We start from the raw sequence: 5,134 nt of genomic DNA on the forward strand, positions 1-5,134 counted from the left end.
AATATTAAAAGCTTGTTCATCGACACAAGCATCATAAGATTTTTTTTCTTGTTTACAATGTATAGTAATCTAGCCCATTGTGCAATGGAACAGAGTTGTTTTTTGATTACTGTTTCATGTTTTGTGTGTATACATGAGAAAATATCAGCTTCTTGATTTTTTTCTCTTTTGCTTTAATCCATTTTTCAGAAACAATTGAGAATGTTACACTGTGCATGGCCAAATTCTCATGTTTGTATTAAGTCAGTGTACTCGATATGCACCTATAGAAACTACTTTAAATCCCAGTCTTGTCAATTATGTGATTTTCATTAGGAGAATCATTTACTATGACGCATTTGCACAGAATGTGGGCTGTGACAAAAGACATAATGAAATTTTCTACAGGATGTGTAATGCTACTCATAATCAGAAAACAATATTTCCTGGAAATCTGTAATTTCAGCAGCAAATCTAACTCACAAATCCTGTATGTTTGCATGTATTGAGACACAGACATGCTGATCTTTTGTTGAATGTATTTTATGCGAACATAACGTTTGGATAAGTGTGCAAGCATGTTTGCCAGATGATTCTGATTCTTCATGGGAAGAAATTAAAACATTCTACTTCTGGCTCAAAGTTTGAAAGGCTTTCTGATTAATGCAAGATTCTAATAATGTTGGGATACTTATCTGAAGTAGGAACTAGTGTAAAAGACCTATTTTCTTGGTTACATATAGCTCTCTCAGTAAACCAAGTACAGGACTAAACTGACTTCTCTTTGAAGAATTAATACCAAAATACAATGTGTACTATAGAAAAGTTGGGGAAGAAGATCCCCCTCAAGATAATCTAGTCCAACGATTTGCAAAACTTTTTGATCATCAGTAAAATAAATGAAAAAATAAAGCATGCACCAACCAGTATATGTATACTTATAAATTATATACATGTACTCATCTACAAATATCTTACATATATTATAACACACAAATGATGGAAAGCAAAGGATTAAATAGACACTACTTTTTGTTGCTTAATAATAGTACAAAATATTTTCTTCTTGTACCTCAGTGGATTGTCTCGTGCTCCACACATTCACATTTGAGCTATATTGACATCAAGGCCTGGCTGAATCTCCACCTCAAATCTCCTGGGTAGAGCCCCAGGGGGACCTTTGGTCTATCACATTCCTGGACCAAAGCTGGAAATGAAGGTAACTCTGGCAATGGTGTAGTGTGGGTTTGTCACAGACCACCCAAACAAATAACTGTACAAGAGTTTCTACAAACAACTGAATTTTCAGATACAGGAAATAAACTGCATTTAAATGCATAAGTGACAGTTAAGTTATGCATAAAAATGGTAGCCTTATCTTTCAGCTAGCTGGGTGAAAATGTAGTGCTAGCTCCAAAATACATATTTTGCCCTAAAAAGCTGCTCTGTATCTTCTGTTGCTATTGGAATGGTAGTCGTTCATTAATTCGTAGAAAGACTGTATATTGACAAATGCTCAGATTAGGGTATTGCTCCCTGAAGTATCTAAGGATGTCCTCATACATGAGCTCCGCCAGATGTATGCTAATGTCCACTGTTCGGGAGATCTGAGCACTTGGCTAGGAAAGGGACTCTGGGTGACAAGATGGGTTATGACACAGAGTGGTGCTCTTAAGATGTCTTGTTTGCTATCCACATTAAAAGTGATTTAGCCCTACCTTCATTTCTTAATACATCGTTAATAACTATTTGTCCTACAACAAAATATTACAGTTCACATTCAGGACTTCCTGCCTTGCTGCTGTCTGGGTTAATGCAAGCTCAAAAGGTCCTGCTTCGGAAATAGGAGGTGATGGAAGGGGAGGTGAGAATTTATTCTTTGCATTTCATCCATTCTATACAGCCACATGTGCAATACTAATGGTATGAGCTGGTACTTTTGCCTGTTCAAAAAATAATTCTAGCTTCTATAACAACTTCTCTGGTCACAGCATCACCTGCTTACCAAGAGCTATATATGAAATCAGCCTTCTCTTATTAATTGTGATGCATGGGGGGGGAAACACCATTATTTTGTACTGCTTTAGATTGTCATGATGACTTGAAGTCATAATATCAGTGGTATCACTAATCTGATAAACCTTTTATCTGCATCCTACAAGTCACTTGGAAGATAGTGGGTTCCTACCTTCAGGCAGACACTTCAGCAGAAAGGGAGATGGCCTCCAAATGTAAGCAGCAGGCCTATAATGGCTACATTTTCCCAGAGCTCTCACCACACTCGATGCCAGCAAGAATCCCACTTTTGCAGATTCAGCCTGTATCCAAATCCTACTTAAATGTATGGCTGGATGGCCGGGCCTAGAGAGTTGTGGTGAATGGAGTTAAATCCAGTTGGAGGCCGGTCACTAGTGGAGTCCCCCAGGGCTCGGTACTGGGGCCAGTCCTCTTTAACATCTTCATCGATGATCTGGACGAGGGGATGGAGTGCGCCCTCAGCAAGTTTGCAGACAACACCAAGTTAGGTGCATGTGTTGATCTGCTCGAGGGTAGGAAGGCTCTGCAGGAGGATCTGGATAGGCTGGATCGATGGGCCGAGGCCAACGGTATGAAGTTCAACAAGGCCAAGTGCCGGGCCAAAGCTGCCAGGCAGAGAAGGACCTGGGAGTTTTGTTTGACAGTCGGCTGAATATGAGCCAGCAGTGTGCTCAGGTGGCCAAGAAGGCCAACAGCATCCTGGCTTGCATAAGAAACAGCGTGGCCAGCAGGTCCAGGGAAGTGATTGTCCCCCTGTACTCGGCTCTGGTGAGGCTGCACCTCGAGTACTGCGTTCAGTTTTGGGCCCCTCGCTACAAGAAGGACACGGAGGTGCTCGAGCGAGTCCAGAGAAGGGCTACGAAGCTGGTGAGGGGCCTGGAGAACAAGTCTTATGAGGAGCGGCTGAGGGAGCTGGGACTGTTTAGCCTGGAGAAGAGGAGGCTCAGGGGTGACCTTACGGCACTCTACAGGTACCTGAAAGGAGGCTGTAGCAAGGTGGGGGTTGGTCTATTCTCCCACGTGCCTGGTGACAGGACGAGGGGGAATGGGCTAAAGTTGCACCAGGGGAGGTTTAGGTTGGATATTAGGAAGAACTTCTTTATTGAACGGGTTGTTAGTCACTAGAATAGGCTGCCCAGAGAAGTGGTTGAGTCACCATCCCTGGAGGTCTTTAAAAGACGTTTAGATGTAGAGCTTAGGGATCTGGTTTAGTGGAAGATTTGTTAGCGTTAGGTCAGAGGTTGGACTTGGTGATCTTGGAGGTCTCTTCCAACCTAGACTATTCTGTGATTCTGTAAACAGACATTGCTTAAGTATGCAAATTACCTAACTATTAAAATGTGATCAAAGTTCTGTTATTCCATTAAGTTACCTTGAACATTTGTGAAAATACCTGCACAAATGCACCATTTCTGTATTAGCCTCTACCCTAGTAGATAATATCAACACTTAAGTGAAAAGTTAAAAGATTTGATGTCGTGTCACTAATCAATGGAACGTGTTAGTTTTTTTGTACTATCAGCTGGAGGGGAGGCACAGTCAGTGATGTGCAAAGACATCCTCTTTTGTCTCTCAGAGAAATGACATTAGTTGAACTGACAGAAGATAAACAGGCAGATGGAGGGCAAAGCACACTGACAGAGCTTGTAAAATAATCTGCCCTGTTTGTTTGTTTTGTTTTGTTTGTTTTTGTTTTGTTTTGGCTTGGAACACATTAGAAAAACAGTTTAGAGCAGAAAACAGAAAAATCAAAATATAAGGACTCCAGAGAAATAATTGTTGTGTTTCTCATTTTTGCTTTTTTTTTTTTTTTTTTTTTTTTTTGGCATTAGTTGGCATGAGATATACAGAAGATTCTGCTATTCTGGAGAATGTGTGGAAGAGATTTGATGTGCAAACAGGCTTGCCACAGGTGTGTAGGCACCATGGTCTTGGAATACAAAGGAAGCATTCCTCAGTGGAAGAAGAGTTCTACTGCTTTTTGGCAGAGGACAGCTAAAGCAGCTTAGCTGGAGGTCCCTGGAGACACTGAGCCCAGGATGGGCTGAAGTTAGCAACAGCAACAATCTCACTGTAAAAAAGCTGCTTTGAACTGCCAGGTCCCCAGTGCTATCATCTTCCCAGCTCTGATACTGGATACGTATCTCAAGATTGCATAGCTAAACTCTATAAGCTTTTGCAAAAGTTGTGTGTCATTTTAAAGTTTGGCGTGACGCTACCTAGGTAGTTAGGTGTATAAGCTAGAAATAGATTTGGTTCTATCCTTGTGGGAAAGGGAAAAAAAAAAAAAAAAAAAAAAAAAAAAAAAAGCTCTGAGTTTTATACAAGAAATATGTCTTAGTTTGGCCAAGTACCTGCTTATAAGAATGCACATCACTATTCCATTCTTAATCCCTCTTGTATTCTAGGTGCCTAATCTATGGCTGGGCTTTCATCAGCCTTTCTTTGGAAGTAGGTAGAAGCTTGTGGTCAACTCCAGGATTTCCAGCCTTGTTTCTCCAATTATTCTTAGGGGAGGTTTTCTGCTAATTCATTCTGGTGGCTTGTTTATTAGGGAGCTCAATGACTATTGCAACACAATAATATTGGCTGTTTTCCCCCTGCCAAACTTTCTAACGTATCTAACTGGGTCGCTGGTCTACTCAGGTACACTTTGGGGAAAATCCTTAGCCTTAAAAGAAAGCTGCAAAAAGCTTCTTCCCTAAAAAATAATAATAATAAAGGTATCAGCACAAAGCCTGATGCATAAAAAATCAGTTACGTGCTATTCCTAGGGTTGGTGGTATGAGTAATTGGAGTATGAACGGAAGGCTCAGGCTTGGTAAGCATGATTCATATAATCCTGCTGGAGTCTGCAGAGGTTAGTTTCTTAACTGAATCATACCAGCTTCTGATGTTATTCCTTCTCTTCTTGCCTAAGACAAGGAAGGGAGCCTTAAATAGCCAGCATTTTTTCTCCAGCAGCCTGACAAAGCTCCTGACCTCAAAACTGGAGGTCTCGCATGCAGCCAATAAGCATGGACAGTGAGCAGTGTGATTCATGGCATTTTCTACATATGTAAACCAACAACTGTTGTCAGCTGCTCTAGGCTACTGAGATTTCATTTCTTATTGATAA

The sequence above is a fragment of the Oxyura jamaicensis genome, chromosome 8 (assembly GCF_011077185.1).
Source record: "Oxyura jamaicensis isolate SHBP4307 breed ruddy duck chromosome 8, BPBGC_Ojam_1.0, whole genome shotgun sequence".
NCBI classification, from domain to species: Eukaryota; Metazoa; Chordata; class Aves; order Anseriformes; family Anatidae; genus Oxyura; species Oxyura jamaicensis.